At 46.5% G+C, this 19,626-nt stretch overlaps 2 non-coding genes across 2 annotated transcripts; both read right to left on the reverse strand.

Moving 5' to 3' along the window:
- Nucleotides 1-553: 553 nt before the first annotated feature.
- Nucleotides 554-716, reverse strand: LOC134899495 (U1 spliceosomal RNA). The gene has a single exon (XR_010173167.1). It is a non-coding gene; the product is annotated as a U1 spliceosomal RNA (small nuclear RNA).
- Nucleotides 717-868: 152 nt separating this feature from the next.
- LOC134898784 (U1 spliceosomal RNA) lies at nucleotides 869-1,032 on the reverse strand. Its single transcript, XR_010172474.1, has one exon. It is a non-coding gene; the product is annotated as a U1 spliceosomal RNA (small nuclear RNA).
- Between the last annotated feature and the right edge of the window lie 18,594 nt (nucleotides 1,033-19,626).

Consider the following 19,626-nt stretch of genomic DNA (forward strand, 5'->3'; position numbering starts at 1 on the left):
CATATTTTCAGATGAACATGGGAGGGCAGAAGGCTGCCTAATACTGAAGCACCCCCAAACAACAAACCAAATGCAACAACTAGTACAAGCATTCCTGGGGGAAGGCCTGCAGCAGATGGATTTGCATATGGTGATGTCATCCAAGCAGTGGGTCAAAGTTGGCTTCAACCCTCGTCTGCATATGAAAAGAGAAAAGGGGTGTGCAGGGCATGGCGGCCTTTTGCGGCGCTTGGATGACCCCTAGTTCGCATTAAACACCTCCACCCTCCTTCGGTGTGGGGCTCATGAGTGCTATGCCCCAGCCCCTTAAGCATTCAAGCTGATTTCTTGCAGCAGCTGGGCACTGTAACAGCTCCAGAGCTCCTCTGTAAGGCAAGTAAAAGGGTGTGGGCCCTGCAGCACTACCTGTAGTTCGCATTGTGCGTTGGAATGCACAAAGTAAGCAGACGGGAAAAGTCAGGATAGTGCGCAAGGGCATAGAAGGGAGCGGCTCAAGAAAAGAGAAGTGGAAACAGACAGCAAACTAGGCTGGAGAGAGACCTGAGACAAAGAGATCTGAATTATACGAGAGCCGACCAGGGGAAACACAAATTATGCAGTCAAGTGTCCCACATTTGGGGAAATCGCAGGAGCAACACACCCAGAGTGCAATGGGTAAGCCTTGCCCTGGGAGAAGCACCTTCATGATCATAGTATCTCACTTGGCAGGTAAGTAGGAGTTGGGCTAGAGCTGGGGAGGGTCGCTGCTCGGGCACCCCCCTGTCAAGTGAAGGAGATCCAACTGAGACAGCACAAGAGAACTCTCAAAAGAAGAACAAGGCTAGAGGAAGATCTGAGGCAAAGAAATCTGACTTTTACCAGAGCTGACCAGAGAAAAGCACAAACACAGTCCCCCACTACCACAAATAATGCAGTCGAGTTTCCCACATTTGGGGAAATCACAGGGGTCAGCATACCCAGAATGCAATGAATGAACCTCACCCTGGGAGAACAATCTTCATGACCATGGTATCTCCTATGCAAAATAAGTATGATTTGGGATAGGGCTGGGGAGGGCCGCTGCTCAGGCACATCTCTGTCAAGTAAAGGAGATTCAACTGAGGCAGCACAAGGGAACTCTCATCTGGGGACAACAACTGCAGGGAGAACACATATTTTCAGATGAACATGGGAGGGCAGAAGGCTGCCTAATACTGAAGCACCCCCAAACAACAAACCAAATGCAACAACTAGTACAAGCATTCCTGGGGGAAGGCCTGCAGCAGATGGATTTGCATATGGTGATGTCATCCAAGCAGTGGGCCAAAGTTGGCTGGAACCCTCATCTGCACATGAAAAGAGAAAAGGGGTATGCAGGGCATGGCGGCCTTTTGCATTGTGCGTTGGAATGCACAAAGTAAGCAGACGAGAGAAGTCAGGATAGTGCGCAAGGGCATAGAAGGGAGCGGCTCAAGAAAAGAGAAGTGGAAACAGACAGCAAACTAGGCTGGAGAGAGACCTGAGACAAAGAGATCTGAATTATACGAGAGCCGACCAAGTTCAATCCCACCCAGGAACGTAATTGACCTTGTTATCAGATTTTGGTGATCTTTAAGTAGACAAGTCAAAATTTCAAACCCCCTCTTATGGTGTAGGGTACCTGGCCTTCTCTGATGTAATCAGAGTTAGATTTGATTCAGTGATTTTATAAAAACAGCTAGGAAGCACAATTTAGCAGTGGGTTGCAGAGAAAAAGAAATATGCTGGCAAAAAAATCCAATTGAGTGATTAAACAGCTCTTCATTTTCTGGCTTTATTTTTATGCTAACAAATTTGTTCTCCTGAAAAGTGTCCACAAAGCCAAGTCTCTGATTAACACCTTTGTAAGGATGGTTTTTCACCTATTACTAAATTAAACTTGCTTCATTGGAAAGGCAGCAAGATGCATCCTCATTTCAATGTCTACTGAAATAATACGGGTTGACACCAGGAAACATTAACGCCACTGCATCCTTGCTGCTTTCTCATGTGGAAGTCTGTTTAATGTGAAAACAAGGTGATATCTAATTAGCACACAGGTAAGGAATTAAGAAAATCTTTATTTAAGGGTGAAGATGTTGCTAACAAAATCGTTGCCCCAATGCATCATTGAAATTCAAGCTGAAAAGATGATTTTAATATATCACTTGTACATTTTGTATTGCTCTTCTGGTGACAATGTAGTTTGTTTTTGTCAATTACCATTTTAATAATAGGGTAAAGAAAATTAAGTGGATTTTTGAAAGAAAACAATACTGTCAATATACTATTAAAACAAATTAAAATGGTAAAAGTTATTGTACTTTAAGTAAAAATAAAAGAACCAAAATATCAATCCCAGTTTTGGATTACTTTAATTAACAAAAAAAAAAATGCATATAGCAAAGGATAGTTTCAATCTGCCTACCTCTGGGTTATGGGCCCAGCATGCTTCCATTGCAGTACTCTGCTGCACATGTAAGTGCAAGAGAACCTGAAGCACTCACTCATCATGGAAAAGTACCAATGTGTTTCTTCGTTGGTTGGTGGAAGAAACATCTTACAAAAACTCTCCAGATTATTGACTTTTTAAAGTTTTTCTAGGAAACGTTCTAGATAAATGCTTATTAGCCTTTGTCAGTATGTACTTTTTGCAAAGTGTCTCTGTGGCGCAATCGGTTAGTGTGTTCGGCTATTAACCAAAAGGTTGGTGGTTCAATCCCACCCAGGGACGTAATTGACCTTTTGATCAGATTTTGGTGATCTTTAAGTAGACAAGTCAAAATTTCAAACCCCCTGTTATGGTGTAGGGTACCTGGCCTTCTCTGATGTAATCAGAGTTAGATTTGATTCAGTGATTTTATAAAAACAGCTAGGAAGCACAATTTAGCAGTGGGTTGCAGAGAAAAAGAAATATGCTGGCAAAAAAATCCAATTGAGTGATTAATAGAGATGAGCGGGTTCGGTTCCTCGGAATCCGAACCCGCCCGAACTTCAGCTTTTTTTACACGGATCCGAGCGACTCGGATCTTCCCGCCTTGCTCGGTTAACCCGAGCGCGCCCGAACGTCATCATGACGCTGTCGGATTCTCGCGAGGCTCGGATTCTATCGCGAGACTCGGATTCTATATAAGGAGCCGCGCGTCGCCGCCATTTTCACACGTGCATTGAGATTGATAGGCAGAGGACGTGGCTGGCGTCCTCTCCATTTAGATTAGAAGAGAGAGAGTGAGATTGAGACAGAGACACTTGATTTACTGGAGCTTAGGAGTACTAGAGAGTGCAGAGTTTACTAGTGACTGACCACTGACCAGTGACCACCAGTGCAGTTTTATTTAATATAATCCGTTCTCTGCCTGAAAAAAACGATACACAGTGACTCAGTCACATACCATATCTGTGCTCAGCCCAGTGTGCTGCATCATCTATGTATAATATCTGACTGTGCTCACACAGCTTAATTGTGGGGGAGACTGGGGAGCAGTTATAGGTTATAGCAGGAGCCAGGAGTACATACATATTATTAAAATTAAACAGTGCACACTTTTGCTGCAGGCAGGAGTGCCACTGCCAGTGTGACTGACCAGTGACCTGACCACACTGACCACCAGTATAGTATACTATATTGTGATTGCCTGAAAAAGTTAAACACTCGTCGTGTGACTTGTGTGGTGTTTTTTTATTCTATAAAAAACTCATTCTGCTGACAGACAGTGTCCAGCAGGTCCGTCATTATATAATATATACCTGTCCGGCTGCAGTAGTGATATATATATATTTTTTATATCATTATTTATCATCCAGTCGCAGCAGACACAGTACGGTAGTTCACGGCTGTAGCTACCTCTGTGTCGGCACTCGGCAGTCCATCCATAATTGTATACCACCTACCCGTGGTTTTTTTTTTCTTCTTTATACATACTACATCTCATTATCATCCAGTCTATATTAGCAGCAGACACAGTACAGTACGGTAGTCCACGGCTGTAGCTACCTCTGTGTCGGCACTCGGCAGTCCATCCATAATTGTATACCACCTACCCGTGGTTTTTTTTTCTTTCTTCTTTATACATACTACATCTCATTATCAACCAGTCTATATTAGCAGCAGACACAGTACAGTACGGTAGTCCACGGCTGTAGCTACCTCTGTGTCGGCACTCGGCAGTCCGTCCATAATTGTATACCACCTATCCGTGGTTTTTTTTTCTTTCTTCTTTATACATACTACATCTCATTATCATCCAGTCTATATTAGCAGCAGACACAGTACAGTACGGTAGTCCACGGCTGTAGCTACCTCTGTGTCGGCACTCGGCAGTCCGTCCATAATTGTATACCACCTACCTGTGTTTTTTTTTTCTTTCTTCTTTATACATACTACATCTCATTATCAACCAGTCTATATTAGCAGCAGACACAGTACAGTACGGTAGTCCACGGCTGTAGCTACCTCTGTGTCGGCACTCGGCAGTCCATCCATAATTGTATACCACCTACCCGTGGTTTTTTTTTCTTCTTTATACATACTACATCTCATTATCATCCAGTCTATATTAGCAGCAGACACAGTACAGTACGGTATTCCACGGCTGTAGCTACCTCTGTGTCGGCACTCGGCAGTCCATCCATAATTGTATACCACCTACCCGTGGTTTTTTTTTCTTTCTTCTTTATACATACTACATCTCATTATCAACCAGTCTATATTAGCAGCAGACACAGTACAGTACGGTAGTCCACGGCTGTAGCTACCTCTGTGTCGGCACTCGGCAGTCCGTCCATAATTGTATACCACCTACCCGTGGTTTTTTTTTCTTTCTTCTTTATACATACTACATCTCATTATCATCCAGTCTATATTAGCAGCAGACACAGTACAGTACGGTAGTCCACGGCTGTAGCTACCTCTGTGTCGGCACTCGGCAGTCCGTCCATAATTGTATACCACCTACCCGTGGTTTTTTTTCTTTCTTCTTTATACATACTACATCTCATTATCAACCAGTCTATATTAGCAGCAGACACAGTACAGTACGGTAGTCCACGGCTGTAGCTACCTCTGTGTCGGCACTCGGCAGTCCATCCATAATTGTATACCACCTACCCGTGGTTTTTTTTTCTTTCTTCTTTATACATACTACATCTCATTATCAACCAGTCTATATTAGCAGCAGACACAGTACAGTACGGTAGTCCACGGCTGTAGCTACCTCTGTGTCGGCACTCGGCAGTCCATCCATAATTGTATACTAGTATCCATCCATCTCCATTGTTTACCTGAGGTGCCTTTTAGTTGTGCCTATTAAAATATGGAGAACAAAAATGTTGAGGTTCCAAAATTAGGGAAAGATCAAGATCCACTTCCACCTCGTGCTGAAGCTGCTGCCACTAGTCATGGCCGAGACGATGAAATGCCAGCAACGTCGTCTGCCAAGGCCGATGCCCAATGTCATAGTACAGAGCATGTCAAATCCAAAACACCAAATATCAGTAAAAAAAGGACTCCAAAACCTAAAATAAAATTGTCGGAGGAGAAGCGTAAACTTGCCAATATGCCATTTACCACACGGAGTGGCAAGGAACGGCTGAGGCCCTGGCCTATGTTCATGGCTAGTGGTTCAGCTTCACATGAGGATGGAAGCACTCAGCCTCTCGCTAGAAAACTGAAAAGACTCAAGCTGGCAAAAGCACCACAAAGAACTGTGCGTTCTTCGAAATCCCAAATCCACAAGGAGAGTCCAATTGTGTCGGTTGCGATGCCTGACCTTCCCAACACTGGACGTGAAGATCATGCGCCTTCCACCATTTGCACGCCCCCTGCAAGTGCTGGAAGGAGCACCCGCAGTCCAGTTCCTGATAGTCAGATTGAAGATGTCAGTGTTGAAGTACACCAGGATGAGGAGGATATGGGTGTTGCTGGCGCTGGGGAGGAAATTGACAAGGAGGATTCTGATGGTGAGGTGGTTTGTTTAAGTCAGGCACCCGGGGAGACACCTGTTGTCCGTGGGAGGAATATGGCCGTTGACATGCCTGGTGAAAATACCCAAAAAATCAGCTCTTCGGTGTGGAAGTATTTCACCAGAAATGCGGACAACATTTGTCAAGCCGTGTGTTCCCTTTGTCAAGCTGTAATAAGTAGGGGTAAGGACGTTAACCACCTTGGAACATCCTCCCTTATACGTCACCTGCAGCGCATTCATAATAAGTCAGTGACAAGTTCAAAAACTTTGGCCGACAGCGGAAGCAGTCCACTGACCAGTAAATCCCTTCCTCTTGTAACCAAGCTCACGCAAACCACCCCACCAACTCCCTCAGTGTCAATTTCCTCCTTCCCCAGGAATGCCAATAGTCCTGCAGGCCATGTCACTGGCAATTCTGACGAGTCCTCTCCTGCCTGGGATTCCTCCGATGCATCCTTGCGTGTAACGCCTACTGCTGCTGGCGCTGCTGTTGTTGCTGCTGGGAGTCGATGGTCATCCCAGAGGGGAAGTCGTAAGCCCACTTGTACTACTTCCAGTAAGCAATTGACTGTCCAACAGTCCTTTGCGAGGAAGATGAAATATCACAGCAGTCATCCTGTTGCAAAGCGGATAACTGAGTCCTTGACAACTATGTTGGTGTTAGACGTGCGTCCGGTATCCGCCGTTAGTTCACAGGGAACTAGACAATTTATTGAGGCAGTGTGCCCCCGTTACCAAATACCATCTAGGTTCCACTTCTCTAGGCAGGCGATACCGAGAATGTACACGGACGTCAGAAAAAGACTCACCAGTGTCCTAAAAAATGCAGTTGTACCCAATGTCCACTTAACCACGGACATGTGGACAAGTGGAGCAGGGCAGGGTCAGGACTATATGACTGTGACAGCCCACTGGGTAGATGTATGGACTCCCGCCGCAAGAACAGCAGCGGCGGCACCAGTAGCAGCATCTCGCAAACGCCAACTCTTTCCTAGGCAGGCTACGCTTTGTATCACCGCTTTCCAGAATACGCACACAGCTGAAAACCTCTTACGGCAACTGAGGAAGATCATCGCGGAATGGCTTACCCCAATTGGACTCTCCTGTGGATTTGTGGCATCGGACAACGCCAGCAATATTGTGTGTGCATTAAATATGGGCAAATTCCAGCACGTCCCATGTTTTGCACATACCTTGAATTTGGTGGTGCAGAATTTTTTAAAAAACGACAGGGGCGTGCAAGAGATGCTGTCGGTGGCCAGAAGAATTGCGGGACACTTTCGGCGTACAGGCACCACGTACAGAAGACTGGAGCACCACCAAAAACTACTGAACCTGCCCTGCCATCATCTGAAGCAAGAAGTGGTAACGAGGTGGAATTCAACCCTCTATATGCTTCAGAGGTTGGAGGAGCAGCAAAAGGCCATTCAATTCTATACAATTGAGCACGATATAGGAGGTGGAATGCACCTGTCTCAAGTGCAGTGGAGAATGATTTCAACGTTGTGCAAGGTTCTGATGCCCTTTGAACTTGCCACACGTGAAGTCAGTTCAGACACTGCCAGCCTGAGTCAGGTCATTCCCCTCATCAGGCTTTTGCAGAAGAAGCTGGAGACATTGAAGGAGGAGCTAACACGGAGCGATTCCGCTAGGCATGTGGGACTTGTGGATGGAGCCCTTAATTCGCTTAACAAGGATTCACGGGTGGTCAATCTGTTGAAATCAGAGCACTACATTTTGGCCACCGTGCTCGATCCTAGATTTAAAACCAACCTTGGATCTCTCTTTCTGGCAGACACAAGTCTGCTGGGGTTGAAAGACCTGCTGGTGAGAAAATTGTCAAGTCAAGCGGAACGCGACCTGTCAACATCTCCTCCTTCACATTCTCCCGCAACTGGGGGTGCGAGGAAAAGGCTCAGAATTCCGAGCCCACCCGCTGGCGGTGATGCAGGGCAGTCTGGAGCGACTGCTGATGCTGACATCTGGTCCGGACTGAAGGACCTGACAACGATTACGGACATGTTGTCTACTGTCACTGCATATGATTCTCTCCCCATTGAAAGAATGGTGGAGGATTATATGAGTGACCGCATCCAAGTAGGCACGTCACACAGTCCGTACTTATACTGGCAGGAAAAAGAGGCAATTTGGAGGCCCTTGCACAAACTGGCTTTATTCTACCTAAGTTGCCCTCCCACAAGTGTGTACTCCGAAAGAGTGTTTAGTGCCGCCGCTCACCTTGTCAGCAATCGGCGTACGAGGTTACATCCAGAAAATGTGGAGAAGATGATGTTCATTAAAATGAATTATAATCAATTCCTCCGCGGAGACATTGACCAGCAGCAATTGCCTCCACAAAGTACACAGGGAGCTGAGATGGTGGATTCCAGTGGGGACGAATTGATAATCTGTGAGGAGGGGGATGTACACGGTGATATATCGGAGGATGATGATGAGGTGGACATCTTGCCTCTGTAGAGCCAGTTTGTGCAAGGAGAGATTAATTGCTTCTTTTTTGGGGGGGGTCCAAACCAACCCATCATATCAGTCACAGTCGTGTGGCAGACCCTGTCACTGAAATGATGGGTTGGTTAAAGTGTGCATGTCCTGTTTTGTTTATACAACATAAGGGTGGGTGGGAGGGCCCAAGGACAATTCCATCTTGCACCTCTTTTTTCTTTTATTTTTCTTTGCGTCATGTGCTGTTTGGGGAGGGTTTTTTGGAAGGGACATCCTGCGTGACACTGCAGTGCCACTCCTAGATGGGCCCGGTGTTTGTGTCGGCCACTAGGGTCGCTTATCTTACTCACACAGTCAGCTACCTCATTGCGCCTCTTTTTTTCTTTGCGTCATGTGCTGTTTGGGGAGGGTTTTTTGGAAGGGACATCCTGCGTGACACTGCAGTGCCACTCCTAGATGGGCCCGGTGTTTGTGTCGGCCACTAGGGTCGCTTATCTTACTCACACAGTCAGCTACCTCATTGCGCCTCTTTTTTTCTTTGCGTCATGTGCTGTTTGGGGAGGGTTTTTTGGAAGGGACATCCTGCGTGACACTGCAGTGCCACTCCTAGATTGGCCCGGTGTTTGTGTCGGCCACTAGGGTCGCTTATCTTACTCACACAGTCAGCTACCTCATTGCGCCTCTTTTTTTCTTTGCGTCATGTGCTGTTTGGGGAGGGTTTTTTGGAAGGGACATCCTGCGTGACACTGCAGTGCCACTCCTAGATGGGCCCGGTGTTTGTGTCGGCCACTAGGGTCGCTTATCTCACTCACACAGTCAGCTACCTCATTGCGCCTCTTTTTTTCTTTGCGTCATGTGCTGTTTGGGGAGGGTTTTTTGGAAGGAACATCCTGCGTGACACTGCAGTGCCACTCCTAGATGGGCCCGGTGTTTGTGTCGGCCACTAGGGTCGCTTATCTTACTCACACAGTCAGCTACCTCATTGCGCCTCTTTTTTTCTTTGCGTCATGTGCTGTTTGGGGAGGGTTTTTTGGAAGGGACATCCTGCGTGACACTGCAGTGCCACTCCTAGATGGGCCCGGTGTTTGTGTCGGCCACTAGGGTCGCTTATCTTACTCACACAGCTACCTCATTGCGCCTCTTTTTTTCTTTGCGTCATGTGCTGTTTGGGGAGGGTTTTTTGGAAGGGACATCCTGCGTGACACTGCAGTGACACTCCTAGATGGGCCCGGTGTTTGTGTCGGCCACTAGGGTCGCTTATCTTACTCACACAGCTACCTCATTGCGCCTCTTTTTTTCTTTGCGTCATGTGCTGTTTGGGGAGGGTTTTTTGGAAGGGACATCCTGCGTGACACTGCAGTGCCACTCCTAGATGGGCCCGGTGTTTGTGTCGGCCACTAGGGTCGCTTATCTTACTCACACAGCGACCTCGGTGCAAATTTTAGGACTAAAAATAATATTGTGAGGTGTGAGGTATTCAGAATAGACTGAAAATGAGTGGAAATTATGGTTTTTGAGGTTAATAATACTTTGGGATCAAAATGACCCCCAAATTCTGTGATTTAAGCTGTTTTGTAGGGTTTTTTGAAAAAAACACCCGAATCCAAAACACACCCGAATCCGACAAAAAAAATTCGGTGAGGTTTTGCCAAAACGCGGTCGAACCCAAAACACGGCCGCGGAACCGAACCCAAAACCAAAACACAAAACCCGAAAAATTTCCGGCGCTCATCTCTAGTGATTAAACAGCTCTTCATTTTCTGGCTTTACTTTTATGCTAACAAAGTTGTTCTCTGAAAAGTGTCCACAAAGCCAAGTCTCTGATTAACACCTTTGTAGGGATGGTTTTTCACCTATTACTAAATTAAACTTGCTTCATTGGAAAGGCAGCAAGAAACACTAGACTAATTGGAGGTGCGCCCTAAAGCAAATTACAATGTTAGGATTAGGGGGTTCGGAAAGACCTCTAGTGTATACTGTCACGATCCGGGTATCTGGACGCCATAACTTACCTTTCAGATGCCTCCTAAGGCTGGCTCAGCGCTCCAGGACCGGATCCCATCTGTTATTCTGATGTCCCCATTCCTGCCTCCTCTCCTGTCACTCTGAGACGCTGTCACAGCGGCGCCATGTTACATCTTGAATGGCATCTCCCGCGGCCTCCGCTGCCGTCCCTGAGTTTCTGCATGCAGGATGTCAGAGTGGCGCTTATGTCAGCCGCGGCCTCCGCTGTTGCCCGCGTGGTTCAAATGTGCACTCATCAGTCTGGCGTCTCCTGTTTACTGTGGCCGGCGCCGCCATTGCTGTTAAAGTTCCCACATGGATTATCAAACCAATCTTCCCTCCAAGTGTCTGCATGGGCGCAGCCATGTTGGATTCTGTCACCTGTTCATTTCCACCAATCCGATGTTTCCATTGTAATCTGCATAATTGCCTAGCCAATCCCTTCCTTGCTGCAGGTATAAGTATTCTGTGCCTGAGCAAGGAAGGCGTCAGTGATTTGGTTGTCAAACCTAGTTCCAGTTTGTCTCTCTCCCGTGGTTGTTTTCCAGGTTCCAGTTACCATCTCCAAACCTCCACTAAAGAGACCCGCTCTAGTCTACCACCTGCGGTGCAGCCTGACTCTCCAGTCCTCTGGGACTCATCTGTTTCCAGTTACAGATTTACCTGCTTCCAGCCTAGCTTCCAGCAGAGATCAGCTCTTCTTAAAGTGCCGGTATCATTTCCGCAGATTACCACTCACCACCGGCACTATTATTTCACCGCTCTCAAACTCCATATATCAATCATATTTCATCGCTCTCAAGCTTCATTTATTATTTGGCTGGTTCCATCCAGCAATCCACTCCGTGCTTACATCAGTCTGGTTTCAGCCAGTACCCACAGCAGCCATTTTATCCACAGCAGCCCAGCTTTTCCTGGAACACCAGCTAGTATGATCCTGGGCTATCTCCATTGCTACAGTCGGGCCTAGTAAGGACTTTCCAACTAGAAGATAATAAGAACTGTCTCATACTACCAGAGCCCTGTGGTCCTTGCCCTCCTGTAGTACCCAGGAACTGTATTATTTCTCTGCTGATTTTATGTTTCTCTTTTATTACTGCTGTGATGCATGGAGTTTGTCAAAATAAACATCATTGACTTTTATCCTGGTTGTCGTGGGCACGCCTTCGGGCAATTCTTCTACATTTAACTTACATGTCCAGGGGTCTGATACAACCTCCCAGGTTCCACTACACCTCAGCCCCTACAACTGAGGCTGCCTCCAGTCAGCTCAGGCCCTCAGTTGTGACATATACACTGTATATACATTTTAAGATAGGAAGGTACAAATTACATATTCACATTGCATCTATGGGCTGGATTCAAATGTCCCTTTCCTCCCTCAATCGTGCCCGTCAGCAGCTATTCTATTCTATATAAGGAGCCACGCGTCGCCGCCATTTTCACTTGTGCATTGGAGATGATAGGGAGAGGACGTGCAGCGTTTTCTCAGTTTCTGTGTTCAGTGTGCTGCAAATATCTGTGCTCAGTGTGCTTGCAAATATCTGTGCTCAGTGTGCTTGCAAATATCTGTGCTCAGTGTGCTGAAAATATCTACGTTCTCTGCCTGAAAAATGCTCCATATCTGTGCTGCATTGTATTATATAGTATGAGGACAGGGCAGAATTTTGCTGACCACCAGTATATAATAATTAGCAGTACGGTACAGTAGGCCACTGCTCTACCTACCTCTGTGTCGTCAAGTATACTATCCATCCATACCTGTGGTGTATTTTAGTAGTTGTGCGCAGTATATATAGTAGGAGGACAGGGCAGAATTTTGCTGACCACCAGTATATAATATATAGCAATACGGTACAGTAGGCCACTGCTCTACCTACCTCTGTGTCGTCAAGTATACTATCCATCCATACCTGTGGTGTATTTTAGTAGTTGTGCGCACTATATATAGTAGGAGGACAGTGCAAAATTTTGCTGACCACCAGACTTCTACTTAAGTCCAATGGTGTAGGATGTGCAAAGCTGTTTGGCTGTGCATTTATTGATCTAAGCATGCATTTTTATCAAAGCGTGATAAAATTGACACATAACGCAGCGTTCAATCAGCGTTAATTTATCTTCAGCTGATATCGATTGTGAATTGACGTTTCTTCTCTTCTTGTCACCTACAGGTAATTACAATTGACTACAACCACCAATCTATTCTGCTGCACTATATCTATATATGCAAAGCTAATTCTGCTGGGTAATGCAAATTGAAACATTATTGCATAGTATGTGATTTTGAAGTACTTTTTTAAAGTTTTGAATGATATAGACCCAGTTTAATCTTTGTGGAATGCCTGGTTGTTGTTTTTAAGGTAATTTATTGCCTGGCATTTGAGGGGGTGGGGTGTGGTTACAGATTTCAATTATTGGTTTCACTTGTAATAGTCTTCTACTAAAGTCCAATGGTGTAGGCTGTGCAAAGCCATTTGGCTGTGCATTTATTGATCTAAGCGTGCATTTTTATAAAAGCGTGATAAAATTGACACATAACAGCAGTGTTCAATTAGCGTTCAATCGAAGTGAAAAAGAAGGAAAACAGAAGCACACCAATCTAACAAAACAAAGAAAACTGAAGAACTAATAACAAATGTGAGTCACTTACTCCTCAGATCACTCACCTCCTGATTGTTGCATCTGATTACATAGCACAGAACTACCTTACTTGGACATTTCATAAACCATCCATTTCACCTACAAATGCCTGTATCTGTATTATTGTAATTTTGTTTTTTAAGCACAGCTGCACCAATGCAATTTTACCTGCAAACACTTAAAACATCTAACATAATTACCATTGCTTCTTAAACCTCACACAATCCTTTCATTTCTTACACTCCAAATACATTTCTGCACCCACTTTATCTACGCTTTTGATTCATTTCATACTAAATCTACACCCCTTGAGCCTACACTGCTTTTCTCACCTGCATTTCTACAATTCTTCTGCTCGGATTCCCTTACAGTCTCCTCTCCTACTTCCACTTTCCCTCAACCTATTTACCTACTTAACACTATGTCAATGCTTTCTTATACTCCCCACATCACTCAGTGTCTACCTAATAATGTATCTTTATCCTTCCCCCCTAGTCTCCTCCACCTCCTCCTCTGTCTCCCCTCCATCCCTCTGTTTCCTTCCCCCACCTTTCCTGTTACCCCACTTTCATTCACCTCTGCCCCATGGTCCTGCTACCCCACAACTCAGCCCTGCTCCCTCTCTCCCTTCCCTGTCACCTCCCCACACCCCCATCCACATCACACTGACCTCCCTCCCTGCCCACCTCCTGCAGTTTCCCCTCCTATCTCAGGCACCCGTACCATCACTACTCTCTCATCCCTGCCCTCAAAGTTAATCCCACCTCATCGCTACAGCAACCCTGAAAATCTAATTCACATCTCTCCCACAAACTCATACCCCCTATCCTGTGCCCTCTGGAATGCCAGATCCGTTTGTAACAAACTGGTCCCCACTCATGACCTTTTCATTTCCAACTCCCTACACCTACTAGCCATTACTGAAACTTGGATTACGCCCTCTGACACTACTTCTGCTGCTGCTCTCTCTGCTGGGGGCCTTACATTCACACACACACCCCCCGACCTGGGGGTCGCCATGGGGGTGGTGTTGGAGTCCTTATACCTTCTAGTTACTCCTACCAACTCATACCACCAGAACCATCCCTTATATTATCTACATTTGAGGTCCACTCCATATGTCTCTTCCAACCAGTCCATCTTAGAGTAGCTGTCATTTACCGCCCCCCTGGCACTGCTTCCAAATTCATCGACAACTTTGCTTCCTGGCTTCCTCACTTCCTCTCTTCGGACATTCCCACCATTATCCTAGGCGATTTCAACATCCCTATTGACATCCCCACACAATCCCCTGCCTCTAAACTCCTTAACCTCACCTCTTCACTTGGTCTCTCCCAGTGGACCTCCTCACCCTCCCATGTGAATGGGAGCTCACTGGATCTGGTCTTCACTCACCGCTGTGATATTTCTGATTTTTCCAACTCCCCATTTCCCCTCTCTGACCACCACCTGCTCTCCTTCAACCTATCTCTCTCGACTTCCCCATCTCAACCTCCTAAGGCTACCATCACTAAGCGTAACATTGAAGCTATTGACACCACATTCCTTTCCTCCCTGTTTGACTCACTTCTCTCTCCTATTCTCTCTCTCTCTCATGCCCTGAACAAGCCACTTCCACATACAATGCTTCCCTTACTTCTGCTCTTGACTCTGTTGCTCCACCAACCACTGTTCACCCTCGCAAATTAACACCTCAACCCTGGCACACCAAATGCACCAGATATCTGCAAAAATGCTCACGTACTGCTGAGCGACACTGGAGGAAATCACGCTCTAAGGCAGACTTCCTCCATTTCAAACTTATGCTCTCATCCTTCAGTGCTGCCCTTTCTCTTGCTAAACAGTCATACTTCAAGAACCTCATCTCCTCCCAGTCTTCCAACCCCCGGCGCCTCTTTGCCACTCTCAACTCACTCCTCTGCCCACCTCCACCTCGTCTCCCTTCCTCACTCTCTGCTCTTGACTTTGCCACTTACTTCACATCCAAAATTGACTCCATACGTCAGGACATCACATCACACCAGACTATCAGTAACCAGCCTTCTCCCATCCCTTACCAACCCTCCCCATCCCTCGCACCAACTCTGTCATCTTTCTCCCATGCATCTGGAGAGGAAGTCATGGCCCTCATTCGTTCCTGTCCCCTCACCACCTCCCCACTTGACCCTATCCCCTCCCGCCTCCTCTGCCACATCTCTTCTTCTGCTTGTTCCCATCTTTCCCACCTTCTCAATCTCTCCCTCTCATCAGGCACTGTCCCCTCTGCCTTCAAGCACGCTCTCATCTCTCCTATTCTTAAAAAACCTAACCTTGATCCAAACACTCTCTCCAACTACCGACCCATCTCTCTTCTCCCTTTTGCCTCCAAACTCCTTGAGCGTATTGTCTACAACCGCCTTACTTCCTTTCTTTCCTCACACTCACTGCTTGACCCATTCCAGTCTGGCTTCCGTCCTCTCCACTCCACTGAAACTGCCCTTACAAAAGTATGCAATGACCTCCATGCTGCTAAATCTAAGGGACACTACTCTCTACTTATTCTACTTGATCTCTCTGCTGCTTTTGACACTGTGGACCATCCTCTCCTACTGCAAATCCTTCACTCCATTGGTCTGCGTAACACTGCCCTCTCTTGGTTGTCGTCCTACCTTTCTGACCGTCATTCTCTGTCTCCTCTCATGACTCCACCTCCCCCTCACTTCCACTAACTGTAGGGGTACCCCAAGGTTCTGTCCTTGGTCCTCTTCTCTCTCTATACGTCCTCACTAGGTAAGCTCATTAGTTCTTTTGGTTTCCAATATCATCTCTATGCTAATGACACTCAAATCTATCTTTCCTCTCCAGACCTCTCCCCTACTCTCCTCACTCGTATCTCCAACTGTCTCTCTGCTATCTCTTCCTGGATGTCCCAGCGCTTTCTTAAACTTAACATGTCTAAGACCGAGCTGATCATCTTCCCTCCCTCCCGCATAACCTCACCTCCTACAATCTCATTATCTATTGATGGCACTACTATCTCCTCTACCCCCCAAGTGCGCTGTCTTGGAGTAATCCTTGACTCCTCCCTCTCCTTCAAACCACACATTCAGCACCTCTCACAAACCTGCCGTTTTCATCTAAAAAATATTTCCAGGATCAGACCCTTTCTGACCCAGGATGCTACTAAGACTCTTATCCACTCACTGGTCATCTCCAGACTGGACTACTGTAATCTCCTCCTGACTGGCATTCCTGACAAATACCTCTCTCCACTCCAATCTATCCTCAATGCTGCTGCCCGGCTCATTTTCCTCACCAAATGCACTACGTCCACCTCTCCTCTCTTACTAGTCCTTCACTGGCTCCCCTTCCCTTTCAGAATCCATTTCAAGCTTCTCACACTTGCTTACAAAACCCTCACCCACTCCTCTCCCATCTACATCTCTGATCTTATCTCGCTTTACACTCCCACCCGTCCTCTTCGCTCTGCTAATGCACGCCGACTCTCCTGCCTACGGATTACTTCCTCCCACTCCTACCTCCAAGATTTTTCATGCGCTGCACCACTTCTCTGGAATTCCCTACCTCTCCCCCTCAGACTCTCCACCTCTCTACAAAACTTCAAATGGGCTCTCAAGACCCACTTCTTCACCAAACCCAGCCAAATCTCATCCTAAACCTCTGTTCCACACTCTCTATGTACCCCATCTGTCTCACCCCTGTCTTTCTACCCCTCCCCTTTAGAATGTAAGCTCTCATGAGCAGGGCCCTCTTCCCTCATGTGCTTACTCTTTTCTTACTTTAATAATCTTCAGCAGCACCAAATCCAGCAGTCTTCTGCCACCTGATACTTATTCCAGTGTCATCTGCTGATGTAGCTATGTTTATTTACCCTGTACTTGACCTATATTGTCATCAACTGTAAGTTGCTGTTTTCCTGTTTGATTATTTGTTTATGTACTCTGTAATTTGGTGCTGCGGAACCCTTGTGGCGCCATATAAATAAAGGATAATAATAATAAATAATATAATATATAGCAGTACGGTACAGTAGGCCACTGCTCTACCTACCTCTGTGTCGTCAAGTATACTATCCATCCATACCTGTGGTGCATTTTAGAAAAAAAACATATCTCGGCAGAGCAATCTATAAATCCATCATTTTTCAGACAGCAACAGTGGGTATTGTAATAGTCACCCAATCCATCACTTTTATAGGGTTACATGCATCCACATGCTACAGCCTGTCTCAATAATTTTACTGTCACGGTGTGTGTGTTTGTGTTTTTATTTGGGTATTTTTTGTTGTTGTAGAACTACAGGTACCAGCGAGCCCGTTATTTCCCCGCCTGCTGGTACTTGAGGTTCTCCAAGTACCAGCAAGCGGGGGAGGCTTGCTGGGCCTTGTAGTTCCACAACAAAAAAACAATATTCTTTTTTTACACATATGGCTATCAGCCCGTCGCCCACCACCCAGGGGTGCTGGGGACAGCCTCAGGCTTCACCCCTGGCCCTTGGGTGCCTCGAGGGGAGGAACCTCTTGATTTAAGGGGTCCCCACTCCTCCAGGGAACCCCGGCCAGGGGTGACTAGTTGGAGGGGTAATGCCAGGGCCGCAGGGACCTACATAAAAGTGTCCCCTGGCTGTGGCATTATCTCTCTGGCTAGTGGAGCCCGGTGCTGGTTTTAAAAAATATGGGGGACCCCTACATCTTTTGTCCCACGTATTTTTGGAACCAGGACCCGTCTAAGAGCCCGGTGCTGGTTGTCTAAATACGGGGAACCTCTGTCCAATTTTTCCCCCAGTATTTAAATAACCAGGACCGGCTCAAAGAGGCTGGTTATACTAAGGAGGGGGGACCTCACACATTTTTTTTTAACCCATTCAGACCCTTCTCCTTTAAGTTAATGGAAGCCCTGGACAACAAAATTGCATTCATGTCTTCCTCCCTCACCCTTCCCAGTCCCAAACACTCATTTTTTTTCTTTAAAAATTTATAATATATCACATGAGCAGGCAGGCAGCGGGCATTGGCGGCATCGGACTGAGATAGAAATTAGTGGTGGAGGGCTGGGTCAGTTGATTGTGGGAGAGTTTGTAAGCCATTGGCGGTGGCAGTGGGTATCGGCTCAGAGGCAGTAGCGGGCATTGGCTAAGGGTCATCGGCAGGATTCGGCGGACATTATGGCTGTAGTGCCTCACTAGCCACTGACCTCACCGCACGCCACTGTGGGACAGATGTAACATGCAGAGAGAGGTAGATTTTGGGAGAAGGAATGTCCTAGCATAACTGTTAATTGCAGTGTAATACTGTAATTCAACTGTGCAGCATTTGTGGCTAAATGTCAAAGAAGCCAGTATTTACCCTGCATGCAAAACAATAAATGTATTTGCACATACCTCCCAACTAACCCAATTTTTGCAGGACAGTCACTGTTTTTGGGAATGTCCAGCTAACCCAAACAACCCCCCCCCCCCCCAGTGTCCCATAGTCATGGGGAAGGGGGGGGGGGTGGAAGGCTCCCTGTAGCTTGCACATTGTGGGTAATTCAGACCTGATCGCTAGGGTGTGTTTTTTGCATCCCTGTGATCAGGTGGTTGCCGCCTACAGCGGAAGGGAAAATTTGCTGTGCAGGTGTGTGATCACATGTGCACAAGAGCTGCACAGCTCAGCACTTACTCAGCCATTGAGGTGACGTCACAAATCCTCCCACAAAACGCCGGGTCCCTCCAGTGTTATTCCGGACACTCCCTAGAAACATTCAGTTGCCACCCACACAAACACCCTCTTCTTGTCAATCTTCTTGTGATCTCCGGACCGTCGCACCTACGCATTGTGGCGCATACGCATGTGCAGTGCAGACCTGATTGCCCGCTGGGTGAAAATAAATTGAAGCGATCTGGTCTGAATAAGCCCCAATGTCTATTCACGGGAGACAGAGGGGCTGGGGCATGGTCAGCAGCTCACAGAGCACCTATAATGACAAAAATGGGAGACATGGCTCATGATCGCGATATACCTGCGAAGGTATGCCCTCTACTGATTGACAGGCAGAGGCATTCGCATTTTCTGCGGGGCACCCGGAGAAAATGTAGGCACATGCACAGGATGGACCCTGCGTATATGCCCCCATCCTCTTCATAGTTTTTGGGGTTGGAACGAGCAGTGTGAAAACATCAATCGATGGGGGTAATTCCAAGTTGATCGCAGCAGGAATTTTGTTAGCAGTTGGGCAAAACCATGTGCACTGCATTTACGAACAGATGATTTTTTATATAAATTTTAAAATGTTAGTAAATGTGTGTTTTTTTCAACCTGGAAGCCCAACATCGATTAAGATCGATCTTAAATAGACCCCTGGGTTTTAAGGATAACCATGGTTGAGTCCAATGGTTAATTCACATTGACCGAAGTTCTAATTAAGTAGTGATGTGCACCGGAAATTTTTCGGGTTTTGGTTTTGGGTTCGGTTCCGCGGCCGTGTTTTGGGTTCGGACGCGTTTTGGCAAAACCTCACCGAAATTTTTTTGTCGGATTCGGGTGTGTTTTGGATTCGGGTGTTTTTTTCAAAAAACCCTAAAA

The sequence above is a fragment of the Pseudophryne corroboree genome, chromosome 3 (genome assembly GCF_028390025.1).
Source record: "Pseudophryne corroboree isolate aPseCor3 chromosome 3, aPseCor3.hap2, whole genome shotgun sequence".
Taxonomy (NCBI): Eukaryota; Metazoa; Chordata; class Amphibia; order Anura; family Myobatrachidae; genus Pseudophryne; species Pseudophryne corroboree.